This window comes from Piliocolobus tephrosceles, chromosome 13 (genome assembly GCF_002776525.5).
Source record: "Piliocolobus tephrosceles isolate RC106 chromosome 13, ASM277652v3, whole genome shotgun sequence".
Classification (NCBI taxonomy): Eukaryota; Metazoa; Chordata; class Mammalia; order Primates; family Cercopithecidae; genus Piliocolobus; species Piliocolobus tephrosceles.
This window is the reverse complement of record NC_045446.1, coordinates 78313421-78332811: the sequence shown is the minus strand read 5'-3', so window position 1 is coordinate 78332811 and position 19391 is coordinate 78313421. Positions and strand designations below refer to the sequence as shown.

Sequence of the window (19391 nt, the reverse complement as noted above, 5' to 3'; positions counted from 1 at the left end):
AATGATAGATACACCTACAGCTTGCACCGTGTGCCTGGAGAAGCCATAGACACTCAACACCAGCCTGTGAAAGCAACCAAGAGGGAGGCTGTACCCTGCAAAGTCACAGAGGTAGAGCTGTCCAAGATGAGGGGAACCTACCTTTTGCATCAGTGTGACTGCGAGGTGAGACATGGGGTCAAAGGAGATTATTCCAGAGCTTTCACATTTGACTGCCCCACTGGATTTCAGACTTCCATGGGGCCTGTAGCCCCTTTATTTTGGCCAATTACTCCCATTTGGAATGGCTGTGTTTAATCAATACCTGTACTCCCATTGTATCTAGGAAGTAACTAGCTTGCTTTTGATTTTATGGGCTCATAGGTGGAAAGGACTTGCCTTATCTCAGATGAAACTTTGAACTGTGGACTTTTGAATTAATGCAAAAGTCAAAAGTTGGGGGACTGTTAGGGAGGCATGATTGATTTTAAAATGTGAGGACATGAGATTTTGGAGGGGCTGTGGTGGAATGATATGGTTTGGCTGTGTCCCCACGCAAATCTCATTTTGAATTGTAACTCCCACGCTTCCCACATGTAGTGGAAGGGATACAGTGGGAGGTAATTGAATCATGGAGGTGGTCCTTCTCATGCTGGTCTCATGACAATAAATAAGTCGCACAATATCTGACAGTTTTATAAAGAGCAGTTCCCCTGCCCAAGCTCTCTCTCTTTGCCTGCTGCCATCCATGTAAGATGTGACTTGCTTCTCCTTGCCTTCCACCATGATTGTGAGGCCTCCCCAGCCATGTGGAACTGTAATTATCAGCAGTGTGAAAACGGACTAATACATGTCCTAAGATGTAAAACTCTTTGTTCAAATGTGCTTTTAGGTACTCAGTTACTCTCATCCATCTCCTCATTTATCTTTCCATACAAACATCCATCTAATAATTGAAGCTTTTTAAAAGTATGCACAGAGTACCTGCTGTGAATTAGGCACTTCCCTGTGGGATGCAAAACATATATGGCTCCTTTTCTCACAGAACTTGCAATTGGATAGAGGAGATAGACATAAATCAATTGTTACTTAAATACTTAAATAATTATATATTAAAACATGAGCTATTGTATCTCTAAGAGTGGTTAGGAGTTTGTTAAGTGGGAAATAGCAGGAAGAGAATTCCAGGAAGGAGCTCTCAAATTCCATAAAGGTGAACAACATTGAACAAGGTGTGAGCCTTGGTGAAACTGAAGGAGGGCTAGTGGGGTAGGAATATAGTAAGTTGAGGTAAAGGTAGAAGGAAGCAGTAACCAGGTCATGGAGAAACCACTATGTCTTTGAGCAGTTTTTAGGCCTTTTGGAGGAACCGAAATATCTGTTAGTAGTTTTAGACATACTTCATTGACCTGTCCTCTGCCTCCAATGTGGATACACTCCTCACTCCACTCAAGCTACAGTTTCTCCTGCTACTCTGGCCCTACCACAAGGACATCCTCTTCATCCAATTCCTACTCCAGCACCCTGTGCTGGGCCACCTCACTCACTCTTGGGCTCTGAGACCATCACCATAGCATCATCCTATAAAGATGCCTACCCATCCCCTTTGGGCTTTACCTCCCACTCTATGTCACTATGGGTGTCCTCCCAGGACAGATACCTACAATATGCTCCACGTAATGTTTTTGGACTGAATGACTTACGAAAGAAAAAAATATAAGAAATAAAATAAAAAGAAAAGAAATGAAGTAAAGTATGGAGGAAAAGAAGAAAAATAAGGGCATTTTAAAAAGATGAGAAAAAATGCAGGCTTTGGGAAAACAATACTAAAATCATATGTTTTAAAGAGACCCTAAAAAGTACCCAGTTTAGTCATCCCTAAATCTGGCAAAATATTGGAATTACCTGGAGGACTTTTAAAAATTAAAAATCATGAATGACCAGATGGAGTGGGTATTATTCAACCTCTGATAACCTGTTAATGACGCATTCTAGTGCAAATGTTTTCAGTCTCCCCTATGCAGGACGCTGCAGTTGCCTTGAACTTCAAGAGACTCGTGTGTGTGTGTGTGTGTGTGTGTGTGTGTGTGTGTGTGTGTGTTTGTGTAAGTGGGAAGAGTGTGGGAAGGAGTACCTCTAATAAAATCTCTCCACTTTCACTGCAATCAGGGCAAAACAGAACTCCGAATATATTTTCTGTACTTATCATTCATGCAGTATTTTATTAGAAGGCTTTTCTGTTTTAAAACAGTGTGAAAGTATTGCCCTGCAGTATTTGGGTTCCCTTAATCATACATAGAAGATAAAAAGGAAACTAGAGAGTCTCACTGCATTTGGTCTTCACTATAATGAAGGCAAATTCTGAAAATACTCACGGATCTTTCTTGAAATACAAGTATTCTTCAGTGCAACAGAGATTACTCCAATTTGCCAATCTCCTTTAATAGTATATATAATAATATATATCATTTAATAATAGTTTAAACCTACCTAGTAATAACTTTAATTATTTTATAGAAATGGACAATTCAAAAAACTCATTTATGCTTTCTGAAGAAAACACCTGACATTTTGAAAACACAAATATTTACAAAAGCTTTGCTAGATAGATTATGACAAATATTGTAGCTATAGTTACTTTTTGATCACTGGGCAGATTAAATACAAATACATATGAAGATTTTTCAGATTACAAGAACATTCATTTGTTACCTATTTATCATGAGCTCTCAGTGGGTTCAGCACCATGCAAAATAATTAAAAAATGTTCAACTCTGTAAAGAAGGAGTTCATATTCTATCTGAAAAGACACAAAGAAGAGAAAAAATAATGCAATGATATTTGTACAAGTATAAAGATAAAGAGAGAGGGTTCTATGGAGCCCATAAAAGGGCATATAAGCCAGTGTGGGAGTTTTAGATAAGGCTTTCTATAGGAGGTGAGGTTTGAGTTACAAAGCTTATTCCCATTGATTGTTTTAAAACTGCCTTTTGATGTGGCCTAGATGAACTTCGGCCTATAAAGTTTCCTTTGTTGCATTAACCTCAATGCAAGATCATCTAATAAGCTCTATGCCTTATTTAGATAAGCTTTAGTGGTCAGGTTTTTGAATCCGGTCATCATTTACTCCTTCCACACCTCATTTAATAAGTATGAATAGTTTTGTTTTTGTTTTTGTGTTTTTTCGTGTCTGTTTATTACAAATATTTGGGAGTTTTCCTGTTATGGGAGAATGTAGAAAAGATTTGAAGTTAGTCTAGATTTTAGAATTGGATCCTCCACTTGTTAGTAACTTGACCGTGGCAATCCATGTAAATCTTTACAGTTGCTTCATTTGTAAAATTGACATAAACATATCTTTCTAGCTAGTTGTGTATCATGGAATTAAGCAATATATGATCATGTCTCTGTTATGTTTAATATGTTTTATAGATGTTAAAACTCTTTGATAATGAGTTTCTCTCTCTCTCTCTCTCTTTTTTTTTTTTTTTTTTTTTTTTTGAGACGGAGTCTCGCACTGTCGCCTAGGCTGGAGAGCAATGGAGCCATCTTGGCTCACTGCAACCTCTGTCTCCTGGGTTCAAGCAATTCGCTGCCTCAGCCTCCTGAGTAGCTGGGATTACAGGTGCCTGCCACACCACACTCAGCTAATTTTTGTATTTTCAGTAGAGACAGGGTTTCACCATCTTGGCCCGGCTGGTCTTGAACTCCTGACCTTGTAAGCCATCTGACTCGGCCTCCCAAAGTGCTGAGATTACTAGGCATGAGCCACAGCGACCGACCAAGTGCATACTTTCTTCATTTTAAAATAATGAACTTTTTTCTCAAAATGATGACAAGCTGGTTCTAAGTAGTAGTATAATGCATCTGTCCTGGCAAAGTCATAAGTGGTCAATCTATCCAAATGTTATTTGCAAAGGTAATACAAATCTAGTATGCTTTTTATATGAGAAGTGTGAGAGCTGAGTCAATATAAATAAACTAATCGATCATCATTTTATGAGTTTGAAAATGTGTAAATAATTCCAAGCTAGAGGAAATCAGAGAGAGCTTCATGGATGAGTAACATTTGTTCTGTAAGGTAGATATATTTTCAACAAACGCAACAGTTTAAGAAAGAAATAGGGATAGAGTAAGATGTTTTTGGTTGTTACCAAATTCTCATTGGAACACAGTTAATAGAAGCATAGATATTTACATATGAACTAGGGTCTGAGCTGTACTGTTAGGTCAAGAAGTTTAGATTTTGTGCAAATGATAATATAATAGCATATTTAAATAACCGAGTGACAGACTTAAACCTGAAACTTAGGGGAATTAAAATTATTCTTGTAAGAGATTCGGGGAGAGGAGAAAAACTGTGGGGTTGGATAAAATTGTCAAATGCAGACTACCTTACTATAATCTACTTTTTAAATATTGTTCCCTCATTCAATAAACTTATACTGAGGATCTCTTATATTCTAGGCAAGATGTAGGTTAATTCCTTATTATCAACTTGTTTCATATGATTTCCTAGTTTATGGGTATTATTTAAAAAATAAAAATGACTGCCCGTATCTTGATTTTTAAATACCATTCTACACGAAATGAAATGAGTACTCATTGGAGAAATGGCTGGCTCAGGGGCTGGAACAGGGAAACTACAAGATGAATGTAGAACATCTTTTAGTAACAGAAAGTATGAAGAGTCTAAAGAATGCTAGAGCTTGTCATAGGACACAGGAGCCAGCTCTAAGTGGTTCCCTTGGGCAAACCTAGAAGAATTAGAACATTGCCAGGCCCAGTGGCTCATGCTTGTAATTCCAGCACTTTGGGAAGCTGAGGTGGGTGGATCACCTGAGGTCGAGTGCAAGACCAGCATGACCAACATGGTGAAACCTCTTCTCTACTAAAAATACAAAATTAGCCGGGTGTCGTGGTGGGTACCTGTAATCCCAGCTACTTGGGAGGCTGAGGCAGGATAATCACTTCAACCCAGAAGGTGGAGGTTGCAGTGAGCCGAGATCGCGCCATTGCACTCCAATCTGGGCAACAAGAGCCAAACTCTGTCTTAATTAAAAAAAAAAAAAAAAAAAAAAAAAAAAAAAAAAATAGAACATTTAAAATAATGATAGCAAAGGATTATGGCCCTCAAATAAAGAATTCTTAAGTTCACACTGATATAAATAAAATATGTAAATATATAAATTTAAACAATGGAAATTTTTTCCTCCCAGTGGATAAGGAAATGGATAAGGAAATATGAAATTAGAAAATTACAAGTTGTCAACCATCATAATAATTGATTCAGGCAAAATGTGTCAATACATGCTAAAGCTAGTGGGTAAAAGTTTGAGGAAATACAGGATATTTACAAATATACGAAGTATTTCCCCATGGCAACATTATGCAAAAAGTGGAAAAACTGAAATTTTCAGTACAGAAATGTAGCAATCAAGGAATAAAAGTTAACATCACAAGTAATGTATTAATAGATGCCATATGCCATGCTGATACACAGAGACATATGAAAAACCCAAATTGAGAGATATCTACAATTAAATGACCTATATTCTTCAAAAAAATTTCAAGATAAGCCAATTAGGATATAGAGGGCTGAAAAATCACATCACTTTCACTCAAGCAATGAGAAAAGGTAGAAAAAAATCTACAAATTGTAATTATATTTGAGCCAATCAGAGAACTGAGATCACAAAGCAATCAAGGAAATGGAATCCTAAGGAGTGATGGGTTCCTGATGAGAGATGGAACACGTGAAATATGTCACACTTGGCAGCACACAGAAGAAAGAGATGATCACCATAAAAGCAGTTAGAAGAATACAACTGATATTTTAGTAAATTTCTAAAAGCTAGATGTAGATCAGTGTGAGTTTAATATCCTGGGAGTCCTAGATACATGGGAAGCACATTCTTTCTCACTAGTTTGTTTGTTTGTTTGTTTCACTGCCCCTTGCAGAGCAGGGATACCCCACAGGCAGTGTGACCAGAGTTTCGCTCTTGTTGCCCGGGCTGGAGTGCAATGGCGCGATCTGGGCCCACTGCAACTTCCACTTCCCTGGTTCAAGCGATTCTCCTGCCTCAGCCTCCCATGTAGCTGGGATTACAGACATGCGTCACCATGCCCAGCTAATTTTGTATTTTTAGTAGAGAATGAGTTTTTCCATATTGGTCAGGTTGGTCTCAAACTCCCGACCTCAAGTGATCCGCCTGCCTCAGCCTCCCAAAGTGCTGGAATTACAGGCATGAGCCACTGCGACTGGCCTCACTAGTTGTTTTCCATGTGCATCCATCGCGTGTTCATGAGAAAGACTGGGGACGGGGACAGAGACCTGAAAGAACTGCATTAATGAAATGGGATGCTGGACCTGGCTAGGTGTGTGGGTGGAGGAGGAGCATTTGGAGAAGCCCATTTTGTACTCCTGGCCCTGCATGAGTATCAGGTGGGGATTGACTGCCCCTTGGGAATAGAAAGGAATGCTGAGGCTTCTGTGAACAGGGACTATGTAATTCTGAAGTTGCAAAAGTAGAGCCAAGAAAACTCTGCTCCCGCCTTACTCTCAGTTAGAAACATCACCAGCCTATCACTAAGGGATGGGCAAGGGCGCAGAGAGAAACCACCGATGTGGTTTAGGAGTGCAGGCCTACAGAATGCCAACAGTGGAACAGGAATTCTAAGAGAAAGCCTCTAGTACTCTGGGCCGTGCATTAAGCCCAAGATAGTGGTGATTTGCACTAAAGGAATTTGAAGTCTGTGGTACAGAGAAGGAACCTAGCAACCAAAAAGCCTAAAACCAGCTCAGCGACAGACTAGATTTACTCAACCCTTCCCTTCAAATTGCCTGACAGAAGAAAAAACTGAAAACTTCCAGGCATAAATTTTAGTCACCTAATCTCAGTTTTATTCATCTAGTTTCAATTTCTTCCTTTTACTAACAATGTCTGACATTTATCTAAACATTATGGAATACATAAAGCAGGTAAAAGGACATATATTCAAGAAAGAAAATAATGAAGAGAAGCAGACACGGAGACACCTCAGAGGTTGACAGTAGGACAGAGAGCTTAAAATAACAGTGACTAATATGCTGAAGGAATCGGGTAGTGGAAAAGGTGAATCCTTGCATGAAAAGATGGGAGAAATTCAGAAGGAAGGAGAGAGTTTAAACAGAGTCAAGTGGAAATGCTGAAAATAAAAACACAATATCAGAAATGAAGAATTACTTCAACAGACTTTTCAGCAGAATAGTCAGAGAAATGGAAAACAGCAATAACTTTGAACATAATTAAAACACAAAGAGGAAAAAAAGAGCTAAAAGGCAAACAGAAGCATGGAAGAGTTGTGAAACAGGACAAAATCATATAACATACACATACTTGGAATCTCAGGTGGAGAAGAAAGAATGAAGCAGAAGAAATATTTGAAGAGCTAAAGGTCAAGACTTTTTCAAATATAATGAAAGATAATAAACCAGAGTTCCTGAAACGTCAGAGAAACCAAAGCAGCAGGACAAATTTATTTTAAAGAGATTACAATTATATATTAAAGAAATTTAAAAATATTACATCTGTTGTATATACCCACATTGTAAATTATATTTTAAAGGCAACTATATTTTAAAGACATTTAAAAAACTGAAGTCTGTTATATTTACCCACATTATTACTGTGTCCAAATGTGTGTGTGTCTATGCATGTGCATGAGTGTGTCTGTGTGTTTTCCTTCAGAAGTTCATCTGACATCATGCTCAGTTTGCCAGATATTGCTGTAACATCTCTTTTCATGCAAACCAGCTGGCAATAATTTATCTCAGTTTTTGTCGTCTGAGAAGCATATTGCTTTCTTATTTGCAAGATGTTTTCACAGGGCATCATTGTAGGTGGAGAGTTGCTGTTTCTGCGTTTGCTTTTCATGTGTCAAATAAGCAACTTTATTGTCTTCTGTCTGGCATAGTTTCAGAAGCGAAGTCTGCTATTTCATATCTTTGCTTCCTGGTAGAAATTGTTTCTTTTCTCTTTGATTGACTTCAAGATTTTCCCTTTATCTTTGTTTTCTTAATCATTTGACTACAAAGAGCTAGAGTTTTTCTTCATAATTATCCTGAAACTCTGAAATTAATATATCAGATAACACATCCCATTTATTTTTTGAGGCCAGCATTAGTGTAGTGGCAAAACAAGATACTCTTAAAAAAACAAAAATGATTAATATTAATGATGTAAAAAAATGAGCAAGTCAAATCAAAAATACATTTTAAGAAAGGAAAATATATCATGAACAAATAAGGGATTACTATAGAATTCAAGGTTTGGGGCCCGGTGTAGTGGCTCATGTCTGTAATCCCAGCACTTTGGGAGGTTGAGGCTGGTGAATCACCTGAGGTCAGGAGTTCAAGATCAGCCTGGCCAACATGACAAAACCCCATGTCTACTAAAAATACAAAAATTAGCCGGGCATGGTGGTGCATCCTTGTAATCCTGGCTACTCAGGAGGCTAAGGCAGTAGAACCAGGAAGCAGAGGTTGCAGTGAGCCCAGATGGCACCACTGCACTCTAGCCTGAACGACAGAGTAAGACTCTGTCTCAAAAATGAAAAAAAAAAAAAAAAAAAAAATTCAAGTTTTGTTTATTATTTGAAATCATCAATCAGTAATTTCTATACTATTATTGGACTAAATAAGAAAAGTCATAAGACAATTTCATTAAATGCAGAAATAACAATTGACAAAATTCAACATACCTTTAAGATTAAAAAAAAAAAAACTAAGTAAAGTAGATACATGGCTATATAGGTTATTTATTTATTCCTGGTGAACTTTGTTACTTTGTTCTTTTAAAGAATTGTTCACTTAATCTATGTGGTGAAGTTTTTGACATAAAGCTGTTCAAAATATTTTCTTATATTCTGTCAAATTTAGAACAATATATAGTTATGCTTCCTCCTGCCCTTTCATTTCTGACATTAGTAAAATGTGCTATCTCTAGCTGTTAGAGATTTACCAAATGTGTTGAATTTTGACAAGAAGCAGTTGTTGGTTTCACTAGTTTTTTCTATTGTTTTTCCAATTTAGTTTTATTCATTTATTTTCTTGTCTTTATTATTTGTTTCCATTTCTTATTTTGGGTTTACTTTGTTCTTCCTCTGTTAGTTTATTTTAGACAGCATTATTGAGGTATAATTGATATACAATAAAATGAGTGTATTTAATGTATACAATTTATGAGTTTTGACATAGCATATGCTCATGAAACCATCATCACAATCAACGTAATGCACATATGCACCATTTCCAAGTTTTCTATGTCCCATTGTTTTATTGTTTGTTTGTGGGTTTCCTTTTTGTGATAAAAACACTTAACATAAACTTTACCCTCAACAATTTTTCAGCGCATAATATAGTATTGTTAACTGTAACTATTATGCTATAGTGCAGATCTCTAGAACTAATTCATCTTGCCTAACAAAAACCTTATATCAATTGAACAACAAGTCCACAACTCCCTGTCCCCTTGCTCCCTGGTAACCACTATTCTATTACCTGTTTTTGAGTTTGACTGTTTTAGGTACCTCACATGAGTGAAATCATGTAGTATTTATCTTTCTGTGACTAGCTTATTTCACTTAGCACAATGTCCTTCAAGGTCATCCATGTTGTGGCAAATGGCAGAATTTTCTTCTTTTTTAAGATTTAATAATATTCTATCGTATGCAAAAAAAATCACACATTTTTTAATATCCATTCATCTTTCAATAGATATTTCAGTTGCTTCCATAGCTTAGCTATTGTGAATGATGTAATAAATACAGGAGTACAAATATCTCTTAAAGATCTTTATTTCAGTTCTTTGGAGTATATGCCCAGAAGTGGGATTGCTAAATTACATGGTAGTTTTATTTTCAATGTTTTGAAGAACCTCCCTACTGTGTTCCATAGCAGCTGCATTATTTTACTTTCTCACCAACAGTGTTAAAAGGTTCCAAGTATTACACATTATCACAAAAATTCAACTTTTGTTTGTTTGGTGGTATGAGGTGATATCTCATTTCAGTTTGATTTGTATTTCCTTGGTTGTTAGTGATGCTGAGCATCTATTCAGATAACTGCTGACCATTTGCCTCTATCAGAGAAAAATATCTATTCAGGTTTTTGACCATATTTTAATTAAGTCATACTTTTTTGCTATTGAGTTGTAGTAGTTCCTTATATATTTTATATACTAACTCCTTATAAGATACATGGCTTGCAAATATTTTCTCTCATTCTGTAGGTCTCCTTTTTACTCTGTTGATTGTTTCCTTTCTTGTGCAGACAATTTTTTGTTTCATATAGTCCCACGTGTCTATTTTTGCTTGTATTTCTTGTGCTTTTGGTGTCATAGCCAGGAATCATTGTCAGGACCAATGCCATGGAGCTTTCTCCCCTTGTTTTCTTTCAGGAGTTACACAGTTTCATGTCTTACATTTAAGTCTTTACTCCATTTTTAGTTTACTTTTGTGTATAGTGTAAGATAGGGAGCCTATTTCATTCTTTTGCTTGTTGACACCCAGTTTTCCCAACACAATTCGTTAAAAAGACTATCTTTTCTCCATTGTGTATTATTGGTACTCTTTCAAATATCTGTTAACCACATATGTGTGGATTTAATTCTTGGCTCTACATTCTATCCAATTGGTCTATATAACTGTCTGTATGTCAGTACCATAGAGTTTTAATTACTGTAGCTGTGTAATATATTTTGAAATCAGGAAGTATAACTCTAGCTTTATTCTTTCTGCTCCAGGATGGTTTGGCTATTCTGGGTCTTTGTGGTTCCATATGAATTTTAGAATTGTCTTTTCTATTTCCCTAGCAAATGTCATTAGGATTTTGATGGCAATAGCATGAAATCTACAGATTGCTTTGGGTAGAATGGGCATTTTAACAATATTGAGTCTTCCAATCCATAAACATGGGATGTGCTCCCAATTGTTTGTGCCTTTAATCTCTTTCATTAATACTTTGTTGTTTTCTGTGTATAAGTCTTTCACTTCCTTGGTTAAGTTTATTCCTAATTATTTTATTATTTTTGATGCTATCATAAATGAGATAGTTTTCCTAATTTTCTTTTTGGATAGTTCATTGTTACTGCCTAAAAATGTTACTGAGTTTTGTAGGTTAATTCTGCAACTTTACTGAATTCATTTATTGGTTTTAACAGTTTTTTGGTGGTCTTTATGATTTTCTACATGTAAGATCATATGATATTCATATGATCTCCATTATTAGTTCATTAGCTACAACTTTAAGTTTTTTAGTAGCTGTTCTGAAGATTATAATAAACATTTATAACAGTACCACAGAGTATTAGAGAAACTATATGAAATTATACTGCTGTAAATTTCTTACATTGTATGTGAATTACAAAAACATTATTTACAGATTAATCATGATAAAGATACATACTATAAACCTTAGTGCTACCATTAAGCAATAGCAACACAGGTACTGTTTAGTCCTATGAATGTTATCTTGTTTCCTCTGTTTTGACAATTTTGAGATCAGCACCCTAGTCCTACTCTGCTAATATGCAATATTCTATATATATTGTTTTGTGTTGATATTGCTATGGACTCAATTGTGCCTCCCAATTACAATGCTGAAGTTCTAATTCCCAATATGATGGTAATTAGAGATGGAACCTTTGGCAGGTAATTAGGATTAGATTAGTTTATGAGGGTAAAGTCTTTGTGATTAGATTAGTGCCCCTATAAAAAGAGAAAGAAATCTCTCCCTTTCTCTCTCTTCATCCTCATGCACACATAGAAGTCATGTGAGCACACAGCCAGATGGTCATCACCTACAAGCCAAGAGAAGAGGCCACAGAATGAAACCTACCTTGCCAGCACCTTAATCTTGGACTTCTCACCCTACAGAACTGTAAGAAATAAATGTTTGTTGCCTAAGCCACCCATCTACGATAGCTATGGGAGACTAATACAGGTATTAACAGAAATCTTCTTAAATGGATGGAATTACACTTTACAGAAAATCTCTCCATGTTACATAAGGCTAAATAGAGATGAATGTAAGAACCTTCCTTATGTCATTTGCCAATAACTACAGAGAATAATGTTAAGGAACAAAATACTAGTACATGTAAAATTAGCAAAAGATTTTTAACCATTAAAATAATAAAGAAAGCTATTTAACACAAGCACAAACCAGTGGGCTTCAAGTTTAGGGGCATGTAAATAAAACTGGCTACAGGAATTACATGTGTACTGTTGCTCTAACATTCTGTATGGTAGTATAGAGAAAGAAACTCCATTATTAGAATTTAATGTTGCTGATGATTTAGAAGAATAAGAATTTATATTTTATTTATGTTTCCTACAGTACATAGCATAGCATTCTGCATATTTTAACTGCTCATTAATATGTTAACTCTATTTAATTTTATTCCTTTCGATTACATATTGCTTTCACCTTGTAATCTTTTTTAAAAGGCAAAACACTGTATTACAATATGAGAATATAGAACAATAAAATGAGAACACACTTAAGATAACAGACCTTGGATGGATTCCATTGTGGAGAATGTAAGCAAGTCATTTGACCTCTTTGGAGTTCTGTTTCATCTTCAGGAAAATAACAGGGTTGGCAAGGTGATCCTGTAACCTTATGCATTTATTCATTAAATGACACTGTTTTTTGAGTACCTATTTTATTACAAACATTAAACTAAGCACATATAATAAATCTCTGGCTTCATGAAACTTTATGAAACTAGCTTTATTTAGATTTTTTTTCCTTTTTTTTTTTTTTTGAGAAAGGGTCTTGCTCTGTCACCCAGGTTGGACAGGCTACAATGCAGTGGCACGATCACAGGTCACTTCAGTCTCGACCTCCCAGGAGCAAACCATCGTATCGCCTCAGCCCTCGGGTAGCTAGGACTACAGGTGCATGCTACTATACTCAGCTATTTTTTTCTGCATATTTTTTAGACAGGGTTTCACCTTTTGCTTAGGCTGGTCTTGAACTCCTCAGCTCAAGTGATCCATCTGCCTCAGCCTCTCAAAGTGCTAGGATTAGAGGTGTGAGCTGTCATTTCTGGCCAGAATTTTTAGAATTATTATTTCATTCCATTGCATCATCAGAAACCTTAGCATCTTGCAATACAGTATATGTTGGGAGAAAATGATTATGGTGTATAGGATACTGTGAAGTAGAGGCTGGAAAGCTGAAAATCACATTATCCAGATTCCCTTGAAGCTGAGATTCTGGATATGTTTATGTTTCACCAATCGATGCACAAGCGTGAAATCTGAATTTAGATTGTTTTAAGTAGAGAGAAAGGCCAGGTGTGAGACCTCTATTTTGCTGGTGTGGGTCACAACAAAACAGAGAGGTTATGGAACTTTCTGTAGCAGTAGCTTCTCAGTTCAACAGTCAGATTCCTGATTATGATGGAAAGAGCAAAACCCTTAGAGACACAGTTATGTTATATGGATTTCCAAGTGAATTTTGGAAGTTCTACCTAAAAGTCTGTTATTTCATTTACGCCCCAAATTCTGTTAGTGATTTAGCACACATTTATAGATTTATTTCTGCTAGAATTATCTATAGTAGAGTCAGTACTCTGCAACCAAACACTGGCTGACAGAAACAACTAATAAAAGAGAAAATATACTTGGGAATAACTGCATAATAGTCCAAGTCAAAAGTTTCCTGGCTGATCTGAAATTATTAGTGAACTGAGAGATGTTTGCATAAGTGTTTAAGAATAATGGATTTCTTTTCAGTAGGACTTCTGAACATTTTTAAATGGTTAATTTATGTTTTAAATCACACTGCTACAGCATTTCCCCCAGTGTATTTGACCAGGAAATTAACCGTTCATTTCAGGGAAAATCTATTATCAGCTGGAGAAACACAGAGTTTGAGACATTGGTCTTATGTATTGCCCAGCAGTCTGAGCCAACAACCTTTGCTTTTGTTCCAAGTCTGTTTGTTCCAAGCAATCTATTTAGACTTTTATTTTCCATACATCTTGTTGTCATGCTATAGTAAGTAGTTTTCTAAATAGGAATATCAATCTCCAGCCAATTGAAAACAGTGTACATTCTTTCATTAGAAGTTGATGACATTAGTTGCTTGAACAAATGGACTCCTTTTCAACCTGGATAAAATAATAAAAATTAGATGTAAAGGCAAAACCAGTTTATTTCAAGAGCTGACAGAAATAAAAGGGAAAATAATGAGAAGATAAATAGATTTTGTCTTTATTTTCCAATTTTTGAGTAGATTTAAATGAGTTTAATGGGGGTAAGACTTGCAAAAGTCAGAAGGAACTCTGAATGTGTTTGAGGTGAGAAAATATTTAACTACTAGAAAATATTGGGCACTGAGATCATCCTTAGCTATACAAAATTAATGACATCATTGTGTAATGTGCTAAGTACTATCATTTTCTAGAGTAAAGAGAAAAGTTATTTTAGCCTACAGTGGTAAGGAAAGTAATTGCAGAAGATATGATGTTAAATTTCTAGTAGGCTTATTACAGCTAGAGTTGATTTCTAGGTAGAGTGGAATGTAAACAAGATGACTGAGGGTGCTTCAGTGTGATTGCAGACCTGGATATAATTTCTGCAGATCTAATGAATTCTGAAAAGCATAATCAAGTCTCACTACTTGACTATGTATCATAATGTAAATCAAATGCTTAGAAAAGGGAAATAATATCCATGTCAGTATTATGATTAATTATCATGAACAAACTTAGATAATATTGTTATAATTACAAACTTATAAAATGTTAGAATTAAAAAGAATTTTTTGAAACTATGTTATTCAAATCCTATACCCATCTTTCCACCTAAAATTTAGTTTGGTTCAAAAGAAGAGGGAAAAAATGGTAGCTATGTTAGGCTAACTTGGCCACAATAAAAAAGTTAAAAAAAAATAGGCTAAAAAATACTCAAAGAAATAATGGCTAAATATTTCCCAAATGTGGCAAAAGACACAAACCTACATATTTAAAAAGCTGAACAAACTGCAAAGATGAACATTGTATAATAGAAGCTGTTGATGTCCTGCCCCATATTCTCTTTGCTACCCACTGCTCTGACCCCTCTGATTGCTGAAAGTAGGAGTGTTGTTTGCCACCCACAGTTTCTCCCTTCTGTAAAGAATTGTCCTTGGTCATTGGCAGCCTCGTTGCTCAGGAAGTCAGCTAATCTCACTGTCTGTCCTCCCCTTGGACCTTGGCAAAAAAAAAAAAAAAAAAAACAATGACTGATGCAGGAGTACAAAAGGCCACTACCTTACTCCAAGGGGTTATTTACACTGTATTAGACTTTTCTCCAGAGATTCTGTGAAATTAGAATGAAGCTAGTCTCAGTCTGAGGCAATATTTTGTTAGCTTTTTTCCCATGCCCATCTTGCTGTCTCTACTCACCTCCTCATAAGAATATGGAGAATAGCCAGAATTGTATTAATGGAGCAGTAGGATGCTAACTACAATAGTCAGGGAAGCCCTCCTGGGGATACAATGCTTAGGCTCCCGTATGAATGAAAAGAAACTCAGGAGCAAGAAGACAATGGACTGGGGGAAACTGTATCGTGTTCAAGAAACAGAAAACAACAACAACAACGGTGTTGTTGAAAAACAGTGAGTAAGAGGGAAAGCTGAAGAAGTTATGATCAGAGAGGTGGTCAGAAGCCATATAGACCACGGTAGGAAATATATATATATGTGTGTGTATATATGTATATGTATATATGTGCATATGCATATATACACACATACATATACACACACACACACACACACACACATATTTAAAAATACATTGCCTGCTCTGTGAGGATGAAATTTAGAAAAGCAGTAGTTGAAGCACAAAGACCAGTTAGGATGCTAATATAATAGTCCAAATGGCTTGGATGCACATAGACATGCTACAAAAGGAAAGATTCAGGATATACTTGGGTGGTACAAATGATGTCACTTGCTGCTGCGTTGGGCATGGGGAGTGAATAGAAGAAAGCCATGGAAAACAACTCCTAAGTTTTTGGCTTGAGTAACTCCTAAGTTTTAACTTGAGCTCACTTATCTGAGCAGATAATGGTAACTTTTACTGAGACGAGGGAGATTATGGGAGAAATACATTTGCTGAAGGTGGATGAGAGTTAACAGTTCTTTTTTGGAAATGATAAAGTTGAAATGCCTATTGTTATTCAAAGTGAAAATGTCATGAATTTAGTTGTGTATGCAAGTCTGGAGCTCACGAAAGACGTCCAGATGGAAATTTGGAAGACATCAGCGTACAAGTAGTACTTAAAATCTTAGAACTGGAAGATATTTTCTACAGGAAAAAATGTAAGAAAGCAACAGAAAGAAATCTGACACTCAACCCTAAAGTACATCAACAATTAGAGGTTGAACAGGATAATTTAAGCCAGAAAAGGAGACAGAATGAACTCTCATTGAGGCAGAAAAAGAAATGTGTGGCGTTAAGGAAAGCAGAATAAATAAATGTTTCAAGAAAGCAGGAGTGACTGCTGGTCAAGAGTTCCTAATAGACGGAGTCAATGGCAGAGAAGTAACCACTATACTTGTTGTCTTGACTAGAGCTGATTGAGGGTAGTAGTGGGAACAAAGACCAGGGTAGCAGTATGTTGAGGAGGGAGTGAGGTGGGTGACAAGTGGCAGAGAGACAGGAAGTCAAAGAGGTTTATTTGTGCTTCTTTTTATGTAACTACTAGAGAGTCTAAATAATAAAGCAAACAATTTAATAAAGAGTAAACTAGCTGATAAGGGAGACAGAAACACACTAAGATCAGAGGATTTGTGAAAAGAAAAAAGAATGGAATCAAGAGCTAAAGAAGAGAAGGGGCCTTCAAAGAAATAGCATCTCATCTCCCGTAACAAAAGGAAAATAATAATAATCTCTAAATCATCCTTGCTAATATGTAAAATTACCATGCATTTTTGTATATTGGCCTCATCAATCTTTTTTATTTTTATGTTTCAGTTTGAATAATTTCTATGGACATCTTCCAGTTTACTTTTATTCTAAGCTGCATTCAATCTGATTATAAATATTCAATATTCTTTACCTTATCATGTTTTTTTAAAAAATGTCTAGCAATTCCACTTGATTGTATTTAGTGTTTCTATCTCTATGCTGAAATTCATCTCTTTATGCATGTCATTCTCCTTTTTCTTTAGGTCCTTTTTTATATTAATCATAAGTATTTAAATACTCCTGTCAGAGAGTTTCAACTATAGTTTCAGCTATCAGACTTAACTCTGAATATTATTTTTCTTGCTTTTTTTTTTTTTTTTTTGACAGAGTCTTGCTCTGTTACCCAGGCTGGAGTGCAGTGGTGCGATCTCGGCTCACTGCAAGCCCCACCTCCCAGGTTCAGGCCATTCTCCTGCCTCAGCCTACCAAGTAGCTGGGACTACGGGCACCCGCCACTACGCCCAGCTAATTTTTTGTATTTTTTAGTAGAGATGGGGTTTCACCATGTTAGCCAGGATGGTCTCGATCTCCTGACCCCCTGATCCCCTCACCTTGGCCTCCCAGAGTGCTGGGATTCTTGCTTCTTATTCTTGACAATGGGGTCATTCTTTCTTGCTTTTGTGGGCACAGAACATAATTGTTACTGAGTATTGGTAATTGTGTGTGGAAAAACAGTAGATACAAAAGGAAATAGTATTTATGCTTGGAAATGTGTGTACTTCTACTTCTGAGTCAATATAGTTAGTAGTTAGCGTAGATTTGGTAATTGTTTTTGCTATTGTTACCTGAAGTGTATCACACACTTCCAATTCCTCCAGTGATGGGATATGTACATTGTGCTTAGAGTGGTTCCTTGGGTACCAGAACGTTTTTTTTTTATTTTTCAGTATTCCTGATCCGTCCCCTGCTTTCAGTCATTCTCTACCACAGAGAGACTCCTTACCACCCTTTGTCCTGGTCCCAGTTGGTAGACTATTATTGCTGGTTACTCAATTTGAAGCTCTTGGAGAGAAGATGAGATTCTTGGCTCTTCTGATCCAGTCTCAATCTTAGGCAGATTGTATACACCTGGGCCTTGAAGCTTTGACTTTTCAGCATTCCTGCTTCTCTTTTCCTCCTGGATCCTGCACGTGCTCCAGTTGTAGCAGACTTCTGCTTTGTATCAGTCCAGGAACGTGGGCCCAAAAGTTTTCTTTCAATTTTCCAAGAGGCAGAGATATTTTAATTCTACCCTTCTCCCAGAAGGAATGGGTCTTTTTCTGGGTCCTGGAGAAATAAGGTTTTCCTACCTTTTATGTTATCACTTTCACGTAAGCAGAGGACCTCTGTCTGGCCCTATATGTTGGAGGAGTTGTTGCCTCCTTCTCAGTGGCTTAAGTAATTTGTTTTATTTGAGACATGCATCCAGAGAAGTGAATGGTCATTTCCAACTTACCCCAGTGGCGATCAGTCACTGTCTGCTCATCCACACACTGGTGCCACCAAAGGTCCTATGTCCAGTCTTCTGCATGAACACCTCTGGAAGCCTGTGGAGAAGTACATGTGAGTTAGAGTCAACTCCTTTTGTGTTTAGGTTCTCAGGGTCATGAATAAGCTATCCTACACATTGCTTTAAAGAATTTGGTAACATTGTAGCTGATTTTTAACATTGTACCTGCTTTTAGGACACCAATATTTTTTCCTCTTATGTTCTGTCAGAAATGAAATAGTTCTTTTGTCCCATCCCTTCTCAGAGTAGTATGTCATTCATTGGAATTCAGTTGGTTTGCCTTGCAATATCAGCTCTCTTTATGATTTCAAAAAAATTTTATGATTTTGTAGATTGTCTAACTTTTTCTCATTGTTAAGAAAGGAAAGACATTTTCTTGTCACATTCTACATCTGAAGCAGAAACGGACATCCTCATCTACTACTTTTAGCATCAGTTGGTAATTCTTGCCTGAAAATTATTATTTTTGAGGTCACACATTTTTCTAATTTCATTATCATTTCCACATTTATTAACTGACATTCAAAAGCTTGTGCTTTGAAAAAATACAGGTGAAAAAGGACTGTGGGAGTATCCACAAGTAATAAGGGTACCTCACACTGCATTTCCTGAACTGTATGAACTATGAAATATTTTCCAGAAAATTCTAGTAAGTTTTCTTAATTCTGCCTCTTCATCAACATATAATTAAATTCCACAATCATTATTTCAGGGTTTACTAACTGCCTAACATTGAATTATGGACCACGCTAAGTTCTATTGATACAAAAGAAAATGATCTATTGTCTGTTCTCAAAAATAGTTAACCTTTACTCAACATTTACCATGTCTCAGGAACTCTTCTAAATGATTAGTAAGAATTGCTTTACTTAATCCTCACAACAATCCTATGTGTTGTGTACTTATTACTTTT

General features: G+C 36.3%; 1 long non-coding RNA gene across 2 annotated transcripts in view; it reads right to left on the bottom strand.

Moving 5' to 3' along the window:
* Positions 1–18503, bottom strand: part of LOC111540686 — a 48447-nt gene extending 29944 nt beyond the window's left edge. Inside the window, exon 1 of one of the 2 annotated variants that reach the window (XR_002731054.1) lies at positions 18425–18503. This is a non-coding gene — a long non-coding RNA (uncharacterized LOC111540686). Of the gene's footprint in view, positions 1–2691; positions 2774–18424 lie in introns of those variants that run through there. The other variant, XR_002731052.1, reaches the window with a different exon arrangement.
* Between the last annotated feature and the right edge of the window lie 888 nt (positions 18504–19391).